Genomic DNA, 14711 nt, shown 5'->3' on the forward strand with positions numbered 1-14711 from the left:
CCATTGAAAGGCTTAACATTGGATCTTGAAATATCCTTCATCTAAGTGGACACAATGGAGCTCTGACGATCCTTCTGACGCCTTTTAGATCTGGGTCTATGCTCTTATTCTATCTAATGCACTTTAGGCTATTCTTGAATAGGAGGTAGACATTCTAGAATAGTCTGCATCATCTGTCTTAGACCAACCTCTTCAGACTCAGCTTGGTCCTCTCTACAGCTCTCTTCCTTCTACCTATTAGAGTGCTCTTCCCTATTCCCTATACAAGCCTATCCCTCATGGGCAGACTCATGGGCACTGACAGCTCTGCTACAACCAGGACCTCTTCCATGGCCTCTACCATGGCCTCTAACAGAAGACCTAGTCCTAGATACCATCCTACAATAGTACAAAGTACTATTACAATCCGAAGACACATGTTTGTAATAGATTAAGTTCAGTTCTATGTTTAGGTCTAAGTAAAATTTCAGTTTTGACAAAATATACAAGTAATAGCTCAAGTTCTATTTTCAGTTCCCCTAGTTTCAAATTGAAGAGATACACTTAATAGTTCAAGTTCTAGTTGTTCCAAAATACCCAAAGCTCCCAATGTAGAAACTTGAGCTCTGATACCAAATGTAATGCCCCGCCAAGGGATCCAAAGAATTAACCTAGAATTTCACTAAGTTTGGTAACATTTTTTTAAAAAAAAAATTACAAGAAAGTAAATACCACATATAACTTATTCACAATAATGGAAGCAATAGCAATGTCCATCTAAAAATAAACATAACATACTTAACATATTACATTCTTCAAGATCCCTTAACGTGAATTAAATACATGTTTCCATCTAGTACAACATCCCCATGAAATAATAATGATAAGTCCAATGTTTATACATTATATTTCCAAATGCTCAATCATCCTCTATACATGTCACAGGGTATGAAAAGCTCAAAGAATATACATATGTAGAATAAGGTACATCATCTTATTCTAATCCATGATACATCAAAGTAAAGATAATCACATGATACATCATCATAGAAGTCATATACATCCATCATAAAGATCAAACAAGATAAACTAAGTGCATGGTTCCTCCAAACTGTTAATAGCATCATTAGACCATCGTGGGCCCTAGCCATCCCTCTGTGCGTAACATACCAAATCACCGAAGAGATCCTCATCATTAACATAGTAGGAATGTCACTCCTAATAAATACAACATCATATGTAGAAAGTAATCTAACATGCATATATATGCATAAGATAACATCATCTAACATATGCTAATCATCAATGAAAGGATACTTATCTACCATCACGAAGGACACTTCAGCCACAATGTCTCAATGAATCTCAAATGATAAGAGTGAAAAATACACTACCACCCAACTACATGGTAGCTAAGTGGTCCACTCCCACCGTGCTGAGGAGATAATCTCAAGTCCCAAACAGGCTATCAAAATCACATAGCACAAGTCTCTAAAGTCTAGGAATCCTAAAAGTATACTAACTCAAAGGTTCCAATCACAAAATAGACATCTACTACCCAAAGGCACACAATGACATGTAGGAACCTACTATGCAAGCGGGAAAGTTTCATCGCATTTATCTCATACAAGTTACCCTGATAGTTAGCTAAACTCCATGGGTCCATACAGATCTCATGCGGCCACTAGTATCCTCTCATACTGACAAGGCATACTATGGAATGCAAGGTCGCAACCATGCGTTCTCACTACTCCCATCCTAGCCTATATAAGCACTCAAGGCATTGGTGAGAATGAAAAATGTTATCTTTTTAGGTTCATTCAGTTAGTATTAGGTGTGAATGTTATCACTCATTAATACAACTTACAATGAGTTACCCTGGCAGCCTCTTAGGGCCCCGGCCCCCATTGCAAGCCACTTCCTAACACTACATGTAGATATCCTACCCTAATGCTCATGGTATAATAAATCATCAAAATCACCAAAGAAAATCCATAATAAAATCATCAAATATCCACAATAAAAATCATCAAATATCCATGATAAAATCATCAAATATGCATAAAAGCATCAAATCTCCATGAGCAACATCCATAGAAAATCATGACCACAACAACTCTCTATTGGCAACTGAAGTATCATTGATAATCAAAGTATCCATTGGTTTTCAATAACCAAAATATATATCTTAATCATACTGATCGAAGACTCCAGAAATGGTTGAGTCAAACATGTCACAACATGACATCATCAAGAATAAATCCACATCTCAGTCCCATCATGGCGACTAGAATATAACCAAGGATAACTGATCAATGATAAAAAATAATGGTTAAGTCAAGGGTCTCAAACATAAGAATCTCAACCTTAACAATCAATAATCACAACCAATACATAGAGCATTCCATCACATAAGCATGGTTGGGTTTATAAAGAGCAAGAATAAAACATCATCATGACATCACAATCACATAACCCCCAAGCCTCTGGTAGACATCCTATACTGGTCAACACTAGTCAACCCAAAACCCAAAACATTAGCATAAGGAATACACAATGTATACACATGTTTTGGTTTTGCTAAGTTTCAAATTTCAATTTAAATACAAAAATCTCGGTTTACATTTCCAAGTTAAAAGAATAAATGGAGGAACATTTGTACAATTTTCCATGTATTGTTTTTGGATGGATAAAAGTTTTCCTCTAAAATCCAATTTCCAATTATAATATTTTATTAAAATCGTTCCCCACCAACTTTAATTAAATTTCATATACTTTATATATATTATAATTTAAAACTATTAATTAAATCTTAATAGTTAAATTATAAAATTATAAAATTATTCATCATTATAAAAGATGAATTCTTAAGTCTTTTATCAAATAATTTTAAATATTTTTAATAACATATTTACATATTACATATATATATATATAAATATATAAATATATATATACATACATATATAATATATAATTATTTATTATTAACACATTTTATAAAAAAATTGAATAACATCGATATTTATTATTATTGCGTTTTATAAAAAAAAATGAAATATAAAAATTGAATTATAATATACTAACACTGGCTGAAAATCAAATAACATTAAACATATAACATTTGGTAGTCTTTTTTTAAAAAAAACTAACGCCGTCTGCTTGTTATGACGTGGTGCCAAGTGGCTAGGTACTCTGCTATCGTAGAGTACTGTGGCGACAGCGGGTACAGAGTACCCCTGTCATCGTAGTACCTGCAACGGCAGGTACTCTGCCAACTCGAGCGGCCCGAACATAATATTATATATATTTTTGTTTCAATCGCTATGCGATTGTCATTTGCGAAAATCGTTTATTAAAACGTTTTCTCCCACGGTATGATATCCATTTTTTAACACATATAAATATATATATTATATATATACATATGTATATATATATATATATATATATATATATATATAAAGGTATATGTATATATATATGTATGTATATATATATGTATATAAAGGTATATGTATATATATATGTATGTATATATATATATATGTATATATATACTGTGATATCTATAATTCTATATATTATATATATATACATACATATATATATATATACATATAAGTTTATATATATATATATATATATATACAAGAAAAATGACAATTTATGAACACAAGCTTCCATTTTCAGAATTTTTCTATGAAACTTGATTTTCAAAATTTCTAATAATTAATTCTAATGGGTTTGTCTATGAATTGCAACACTAGCCCCATGTTATTTTCAGATCTATGCATATAGAATTCTCAAACAAATTAACTACTCAAATTGAGAATGCATATAATAGAAATATGAAATTCCTCAGAAGACATATGGAAGATACAAAGAAGACAAGAATGCATGATGCGGAAATAGCATAAGTAAAATCACAAGAATCTACTTGGATTCTTATGCTAATTCACTCTTCCTTAGAAAACCCACAGAGAAAGCTCCTCTCTTCAGAATTCTCGAGTCCTCCAATGCTCCAATTGTTCTCCACACTATCCATGCTATGTCTAAGCTTCTAGGAATGCTTGAATATAAAGAGCTCTCAGGAAACCTCTAGAATGCTTCTAGAAACATTCGGAAGGTGTCACCAACTAAGCATGGGTCTTTTCCAACCTTTTTGATGAGCCATAGGGTTGTAGACACCATGTGCTTAATTGATGCACTAACCCCCGTGTTGTTGACACATGAGAAATAGAGAAATACGTTAATTCCCATGCAAGCTTATAAATCCAATTTACTTTTTAAATAATTCCCATTTAAATATTTATAACTTCCATTTTAATTTTTATAACTTTTATTTTAATTTTTTATAACTTTTATTATTATTATTTGTTTATTAATTTATTAGTATTTTATAATTATTATTTATTTTAATTTCTAATTTTCTTTTATTTAATTCTTTTCTTTCAATTAATTCTCCTTTAATTAATTATGATCAAAATATCAAAGATCATGATATTTAATTTTCTCAAATAATTAATTTATTAATTAAATCTATTTGTTGAGACTTAATTAATAGAAAATTCACCATAGACCTCCAAGATAAAATATGAAAACCCATCATAGGACAATTCATACAAAATTAGTCTAAAGGATTAAAAATAACGTAATATGTCATGCGACACATTCAGTGGGTACTCAACTCTGATACTTGTCTTAACTCACTAGGACAAATGGTTTTAGGATTTGGGATTTGGACTTGAGAATTTATCTCCCTTCTCTTATCATTGAGATAGTATAATAGGGTATGCTCATCCTGGCAATTTGGGGAAGTCGATACTCGGTACCTACAACCTGCAGAAAAACCATGCATGTACATACAATATATATAGTGCTAAGTTAAACAGGTAATGGTAGGAAGTGGTGCATTGTGTAGATCTCAACTAAGCAGGTGACTACAACTCCCTTCCTTAACCACATCAAAATGCCATACAATAAGAAAATACGCACACATACACATGCAAGTATGGGGTAAGTATCCATAATAAAACACATGAGATAATAAACCATCTAACTAATCATCAACAATAACTGAAAACAATATAATGATCATCATACATACATGAAATGTAAAGTCTAAATGATCTCATCATATAACAATTGAATCCATAACATAATGTCTGATAGTGTCAAAATAATACCACTAATCCATTAACATAAAGCTAGTCTATCATAGTCTGATAATAATAGCAATAATATGTCCAGAAAAGATGTGAACGAGGGTAGGCACTACATCCACCCCCCCTTGGATTAGGCTTACTCCTGGAAGCCTACAAACAAGTAGGGATATAACTTCCTCAATCTAGCTACATCCTTCCAAGAAGCTGAAGAATCATTAGTAGGGTCCCATTGGACCCTTACCTGCTTGATGGTTCAACCCCTGAGGGTCAACCCCCGCTGCTCCAGAATACAAACCGGCTCCAAAGCCAGCTGCCTGTCCTCTACCTGCAATGAATTCATATCAAGAACATGCACAATATCAGGAATGTATTGCCTAAGCACTGAAACATGGAAAACATCATGAATGCAAGCTAGGCTGGGTGGTAGAGCAAGGCGGTAAGCAACCGGGCCAATCCTCTCTAGAATCTTGAATGGTCCCACAAAATGAGGTGCTAGCTTAGAACTCTTTCCATAACAAATTAGACTCTTTCACAGTCGCACTCTCAAGAAAAATTTATCTCCCACTGCAAACTACTTATCAGTCCTATGAGCATCAGCATACTTCTTCTACCTATCATGTGCCATAGTCAAATTCTTGCAGATATGCACTACCTGTTGCTCCATATCACGAAGCATCTTAGGTCCCAATAGGATGCGATCCTCAAGGTTGTCCCAACTCAAGGGTGTACGACACGGATGAACATATAACTCCTGAAAAGGTGCAATGTCAATAGAACTATGATACCCATTGTTGTAAGCAAACTCCACTAGGTAGAGATAGTCCTCCCAATGTGTCTTACTATCCATCACATACATCTGTAACATATCCTCCAAAACCTGATTCACCCTCTCTGTCTGACCATCAGTCTCTGGATGATATGCTAAACTGAAGTTTAATTTCACTCCAAGCTCATGTTGCAACGATGTCCAGAATGTAGATGTGAACGCAGGATCCTTGTCGGAAATGATCTTTCTAGGAATACCATGTAATCTCACAATGTCACGCATGAAGACATTAGCTACAGAAGCTGCTGTGTAGGAAGACTTGATGGGTGAAAAATGTGCCAACTTAGTCAACCGATCAACAGTGACCATGATAGTATTATGACGACGAATAGTCATAGGTAATCCTACAATGAAATCCATAGAGATGATATCCCACTTCAAAGAAGGAATGATATTTGGCTGCAAAAGTCAAGCCGGGTGCAGGTGTTCCGCCTTGACTCTTTGACACTCAAGACAGCTAGCCACAAAATCAGCAATATCTCGCTTCATTCCTGACCAAAAGAACAAACGTCTCAAATCAGCATGCATCTTCTTGACACCTAGATGTGCTGAGTACAGTGTACGATGGGCTTCTGCTAGAATCAAGGTGCGAAGCTCATCCAGTAATGGCACATAAATCCTCCCCAAATGTCTCAAAAGACCATCTGATTCTTGATCATAACCTACAAACTTACCTTCCAAGGGTCTTCCTGAATCTATCTCTTTGCACACGTCCTAATACCAAGAATTTGTAGGAAGTGCCTGAAGAATCCAACTCCTTAAATCAACACTAAGAGTCATAGATGATACCACATGTCTCCTGCGACTCAAAGCATCTGCCACCACATTCTCCTTACCTTGACTTAACCTCAAAATCATACTCGCATAAAAACTCCATCCATTGTCTCTTGTGAGCATTCAAATTAGGTTGAGTAAAAATATACTGAAGACTGCGATGATCACTGTGTAGCTCAAATCTGTGCCCCAACAAGAAATGTCTCCATCTTGTCAAAGCATGAACTACTGCTGCTAACTCAAGATCATGCGTAGGATAATTTAACTCATGATCCTTGAGCTTGTGTGATTCATACGCTATCACCCGTCCATTCTGCATCAACACTGCCCCAATCCCTTCAAGAGAAGCATCTGTACACACCATGAAATCTCCCTCTGGATCAGGTACTGCTAAAATCGGTGCACTAGTCAAAAGCTCCTTGAGCTTCTAAAATGCTTCCTCACATTTCTCTGTCCATACAAACTTCTTTCCTTTCCTCTAAAGAGAAGTGATAGGATGTGCTATCCTAGAGAAGTTCTAGACAAATCTGCAATAATAACCAGCTAAACCCATGAAACTACAATTTTCTTTGACACGTTAGTCAGTGTTGATCAATCTATTATTGCCTGAACCTTTGCAAGATCCATTGAAATATCATCACCTGAGATGACATGCCCTAAATACTAAATCTCTGCTTTGATGAATTCGCACTTAGCTGCATTAGCATAAAGTTGATTGTCTCTTAAACATTGGAATAGCAACCGTAGGTGTTCCTCATGCTCCTTCTGATTCTTAGAGTATATCAATATATCATCAAGAAACACAAGCACAAACCTGTCAAGATATGATCCAAATACACCATTCATCAAACTCATGAACACTGATGGAGTTTTCGTCAACCCAAAAGGTACCATATGAACTCATAATGCCCATAGCAAGTTTGAAAAGCGATCTTGTGAATGTTTGCTTCCTTAATACAAAGCTGGTGGTATCTTGAATTAAGGTCAATCTTGGAGAACACTATAGCTCCCTTGATCTGATCAGATAAGTCATCAATCCTAGGCAAAGGATAACTATTCTTAATAGTCACCTTATTCAACTGTCTGTAGTTGATACAAAGGCACAAAGAACCGCCTTTCTTCTTCACAAAGAGCACTAGAGTTCCCCATGGTGATACATTAGGTTGAATGCTCCCTTTGGCCAGAAGTTCCTCTAGCTGAAGATGTAGCTCACCCAGTTCCTATGTAGTCATGCGATAAGGAGCTTTGGAGATCAGTTCCACTCTAGGAATTAGATCAATGCTAAAATTGATATCCCTCTTTGGAGGCATGCCTTGAATCTCACTTGGAAAAACATCTGTGTACTCCTGCAAAATTGGGTGATCTAAAGTCTTCCTCATAGGATCTTCCTCATCAAGATCATTTACCATAACAAAAAATATTTGACATCCCTTACAGAAACTTTGCTTCATTTGCATAGCAGAAATCATCCGCAGAGATATAGGCCTTGGTATCCCAACTATCTTCACATCATTCCCTTGGTCATCTTGGAACATAATAATCTTCTTCCTGCAATCTATACTGGCTCTATGAGTTCTAAGCCAATCCATGCCTAAAACCACATCATAGGAACCAAGAGGTATGACTCGAAGATCCACTACAGAAACAAAGCTTCCTAAGCTAAGCCCACACTTATGAACTATAGAGTTCGTGGAGACCTTGATACCTGAGGCTAGTTCCACTTGCCAACCATGATCTTGCTTCGCCACATCCAGCTTATACTTAGAAACTATAGATGGTGAAATAAATGAATTTGTAGCTCTTGAATCAAATAATACTAAAAGAGATATATCTCGAATAGCACCTATGGTCTCAACCACTGTTCCATGATGATCCGCCTGACGGTGTTCAACTGCTACAAATACTCTATGAGCTCTACCTGCATCACCAACTATAGGCTCTGAAGCTGTAGGCCTAGGTCCTGAAAACTTAGGTGCTCCCTGTGAACACTGAGCTGCATAATGACCAATTTGTCCACATGAAAAACATTCTCTATTCCTGCCAAATCCTCTACCCATAGGTGGTACATTTGATTGCTGACGGTTGTTCCTACTAACAAACGACTAACTACTCTAAGCTGACTGATTTTGCTGATTTTGTTTATTGCGTTGAGCATTGCAGTTGTTCTTAAAGTTAGAACCTTTGCCACCACCTTGAGCATGAGAATTTGATCCCTTCTACTGTTGTGTCTGCTGAGATTGCTGCTGATATTGTTTTCCCTTAGAAAAGAAAGGCTTTTTGTTACCACCTGAATTAAAGTTGCCTTTAGATCCCGACGCTACTGGTGCTTCTACAAAACCACCTTGACCAAGGTTGACACTTTGCTCAACAAGGATTGCTCGATGTACCGCATCCTTGAGGGTTTTTGGCTCAAATACTTTGACACCCCCAATAATACGATTGTTCAAACCCCTAATAAAGTGTTGTGTCAACTTAGCTAAATTTTCACTGAACCCTGAAAAAGACATGAGCTCATAAAACTTATGGTCATACTCAGTCACTAACATAGTTTACTGCTTCAAATTATGAAATTCATCTACCCTTTGTTGTTTCTATTCCTCTGGTAGGAATCATTCACGGAAACTCTCTAAGAATAGTTCCCAAGTGACACTACTCATATCGATCCCCAGCTTCTTCTCCTCAATTGTCCACCAAGTGGCCCCAAAATTCTTTAAATTTGTGATCGCAAATCTTGCCTTAACATTGTTGTCAAAGTCCTGCATAGCAAAAATCCTGTCGAGAGAAATAAGCCACTGCTCGGACACATAACCAGAACCTTGCCCATTGAAAGGCTTAACCTTGGATCTTGAAAGATCCTTCATCTTAGTGGACACAATGGACCTCTTATGATCCTTCTGAGGACTTCTAGATCTGGGTCTATGCTCTTGTTCTATCTGATGCACTTTAGGCTATTCTTGAACAGAAGGTAGACGTTCTAGAATAGTTTGCATCATCTATCTCAGACCAACCTCTTCAGACTTAGCTTGGTCCTCTCTACGGTTCTCTTCCCTACTCCCTATACGAGCCGATCCCTCATGGGCAGACTAATGGACACTAACGGCTTTGCCACGACCAGGGCCTCTTCCATGGCCTCTACCATGGCCTCTAATAGAAGACCTAGTCCCAAATACCATCCTACAACAGTACAAAGTACTATTACAATCGAAAGACACATGTTTTTAATAGACTAAGTTCAGTTCTATGTTTAGGTCTAAGTAAAATTTCAGTTTTGACAAAATATACAAGTAACAATTCAAGTTCTGTTTTCAGTTCCCCTAGTTTCAAATTGAAGAGATACACTTAATAGTTCAAGTTCTAGTTGTTCCAAAATACCCAGAGCTCCCAATGTAGAAACTCGGGCTCTGATACCAAATGTAATGCCTTGCCAAGGGATCCAAAGAATTAACCTAGAATTTCACTAAGTTTGGTAACATTGAAAAAAAAAAAAAAATTACAAGAAATTAAATGCCACATATAACTTATTCACAATAACGGAAGCAATAGCAATGTCCATCTAAAAATAAACATAACATACTTAACAGATTACATTCTTCAAGATCCCTTAACGTGAATTACATACATGTTTCCATCTAGTACAACATCCACATGAAATAATAATGATAAGTCCAATGTTTATACATTACATTTCCAAATGCTCAATCATCCTCCGTACATGTCACAGGGTATGACAAGCTCAAAGAATATACATATGTAGAATAAGGTACATCATCTTATTCTAATCCATGATACATCAAAGTAAAGATAATCACATGATACATCATCACAGAAGTCAAATACATCCATCATAAAGATCAAACAACATAAACTAAGTGGACGGTTCCTCTCAACCGTTAATAGCATCATTAGACCATCGTGGGCCCTAGCCATCCCTCCGTGCGTAACATCCAAAATCATCGAAGAGATCATCGGCATTAACATAGTATGAATGTCACTCCTAATAAATACAACATCATATGTAGAAAGTAATCTAACATTTATATATAAGCATAAGATAACATCATCTAACATATGCTAATCATTAATGAAAGGATACCTATCCACCATCACGAAGGATGCTTCAGCCATGATGTCTTAATGAATCTCAAATGATAAGAGTGGAAAATACACTACCACCCTACCACATTGTACCTAAGTGGTCCACTCCCACCGTGCTGAGGAGATAATCTCAAGTCCCAAATAGGCTATCAAAATCACATAGCACAAGTCTCTAAAGTTCAGGAATCCTAAAAGTATACTAACTCAAAGGTTCCAATCACAAAACAAACATCTACTTCCCAGAGGCACACAATGACATGTAGGAACCTACTATGCAAGCGAGAAAGTGGCATTGCATTTATCTCATACAGGTTACCCTGGCAGTTAGCTAAACTCCACGAGTCCATACAGATCTCATGCGGCCACTAGTATCCTCTCATACTGACAAGGCATACTATGGAATGCAAGGTCGCAACCATGCGTTCTCACTACTCCCATCCTAGCCTATACAAGCACTCAAGGCATGGGAGAGAACCAAAATTGTTATCTTTTTAGGTTCATTCAGTTAGTATTAGGTGTGAATCTTATCACTTATTAATCCAACTTACAATGAGTTACCCTGGCAGCCTCTTAGGGCCCCGACCCCATTACAAGCCACTTTCTGACACTACATGCAGATATCCTACCCTAATGCTCATGGTATCATAAATCATCAAAATCACCAAAGAAAATCCATAATAAAATATCAAATATCCACAATAAGAATCATCAAATATCCATGATAAAATCATCAAATATGCATAAAAGCATCAAATCTCCATGAGCAACATCCATAGAAAATCATGACCACAACAACTCTCTATTGGCAACTAAAGTATCACTGATAATCAAAGTATCCATTGGTTCTCAATAACCAAAATATATATCTCAATCATACTGATCGAAGACTCCAAAAATGGTTGAGTCAAACATGTCACAACATGACATCATCAAGAATAAATCCACATCTCAGTCCCATCATGGCGACTAGAATATAACCAAGGATAACTGATCAATGATAAAAAATAATGGTTAAGTCAAGGGTCTCAAACATAAGAATCTCAACCTTAACAATCAGTAATCACAACCAATACATAGAGCATTCCATCACATAATCATGGTTGGGTTTATAAAGATCGAGAATAAAACATCATCATGACATCACAATCACATAACCCCCAAGCCTCTGGTAGACATCCTATACTGGTCAACACTAGTCAACCCAAAACCCAAAACATTAGTATAAGGAATACACAATGTAAACACATGTTTTGGTTTTGGTAAGTTTCAAATTTGAATTTAAATACAAAAATCTCGTTTTACATTTCCAAGTTAAAAGAATAAATGGAGGAACACTTGGACGTTTTTCCATGTATTGTTTTTGGATGGATAAAAGTTTTCCTCTAAAATCCAATTTCCAATTATAATATTTTATTAAAATCATTCCCCACGAACTTTAATTAAATTTCATATACTTTATATATATTATAATTTAAAACTATTAATTAAATCTTAATAGTTAAATTATAAAATTATAAAATTATTCATCATTATAAAAGATGAATTCTTAAGTCTTTTATCAAATAATTTTAAATCTTTTTAATAACATATTTACATATTACATATATACACATATATATATTTATATTTAAATATATATATATACATACATATATAATATATAATTATTTATTATTAACGCATTTTATTAAAAAAATTGAATAACATCGATATTTATTATTATCGCATTTTATAAAAAAAATGAAATATAAAAATCGAATTATAATATACTAACACTAGCCGATAATCAAATAACATTAAACATATAACATTCGACAGTCTTTTTTTTTTTAAAAATGACATTGTTCGCTTGTTATGACACGGTGCCAAGTGGCTAGGTACTCTGCTGTCGCAGAGTACTATGGCGATAGCAGGTACAGAGTACCCCTATCATCGCAGTACCTGCGACGACATGTAGTCTGCCAACCCGAATGGCCCGAACACAATATTATATATATTTTTGTTTCAATCACTATGCGATTGTTATTTGCGAAAATCGTTTATTAAAATGTTTCCGCCCACGGTATGATATCCATTTTTTAACACATATAAATATATATATTATTTATACATATGTATGTATATATATATATATATATATATATATAAAGGTATATGTATATATATATATATGTATGTATATATATATATATAATATACAGAATTATAAATATCACAGTATATATATACATATATATATATAGTTGCATATACATATACATATATATATATATATATATATACATATATATATATATATATACATATATGTATATATACATATATATATATATATGTATGTATATATATATATATGTATATATATATATATATATATATACATATATATAGATATATATATATACATATATATATATATATATATATATATATATACATATATATATATATACATATATATATATATACATATATATATATATATATATATATATATATATATATATATATATGTATGTATATAAAAGCAAAATGACAATTTATGAACACAAGCTTCCATTTTCAGAATTTTTCTATGAAACTTGATTTTCAAAATTTCTAATAATTAATTCTAATCGGTTTGTCTATGAATTGCAACCCTAGCCCCGTGTTATTTTCAGATCTATGCATATAGAATTCTCAAACAAATTAACTACTCAAATTGAGAATGCATACAATAGAAATATGAAATTCCTCAGAAGACATATGGAAGACACGAAGAAGACAGGAATGCATGATGCGGAAATAGCATAAGTAAAATCACAAGAATCTACCCAGATTCTTATGCTAATTCACTCTTCCTCAAAAAACTCGCAGAGCAAGCTCCCCTCTTCAGAATTCTCGAGTCCTCCAATGCTCCAATTTTTCTCCACGCTATCCACGCTATGTCTAAGCTTCTAGGAATGCCTGAATATAAAGAGCTCTCAGGAAACCTCTAGAATGCTTCTAGAAATAGCTGGAAGGTGTCACCAACTAAGCATGGGTCTTTTCCAACCTTTTTGATGAGCCATAGGGTTGTAGACACCATGTGCTTAATTGATGCACTAACCCCTATGTTGTTGACACATGAGAAATAGAGAAATGCGTTAATTCCCATGCAAGCTTATAACTCCAATTTACTTTTTAAATAATTTCCATTTAAATATTTATAACTTCCATTTTAATTTTTATAACTTTTATTTTAATTTTTTATAACTTTTATTATTATTATTTGTTTATTAATTTATTAGTATTTTATAATTATTATTTATTTTAATTTCTAATTTTCTTTTATTTAATTCTTTTCTTTCAATTAATTCTCCTTTAATTAATTATGATCAAAATATCAAAGATCATGATATTTAATTTTCTCAAATAATTAATTTATTAATTAAATCTATTTGTTGAGACTTAATTAATAGAAAATTCACCATAGATCTCCAAGATAAAACATGAAAACCCATCATAGGACAATTCATACAAAATCAGTCTAAAGGATTAAAAATCACAAAATATGTCATCTAACACATTCAGTGGGTACTCAACTCTGATACTTGTCCTAACTCACTAGGACAAATGGTTTTAGGGTTTGGGATTTGGACTTGAGAATTTATCTCCCTTCTCTTATCATTGAGATAGTATAATAGGGTACGCTCATCCTAGAAATTTTGGGAAGTCGATACTCGGTACCTGCAACCTGCAGAAAAATCATGCATGTACATACAATATATATAGTGCTAAGCTAAACAGGCAATGACAGGAAGTTGTGCATCATGTAGATCCCAACTAAGCAGGTGACTACGACTCCCTTTCTTAACCACATCAGAAATGCCATACAATAAGAAAACACG

This window comes from Cupressus sempervirens, chromosome 2, assembly GCF_028749045.1.
Source record: "Cupressus sempervirens isolate cs-2001-9-10 chromosome 2, ASM2874904v1, whole genome shotgun sequence".
NCBI lineage: Eukaryota > Viridiplantae > Streptophyta > Pinopsida > Cupressales > Cupressaceae > Cupressus > Cupressus sempervirens.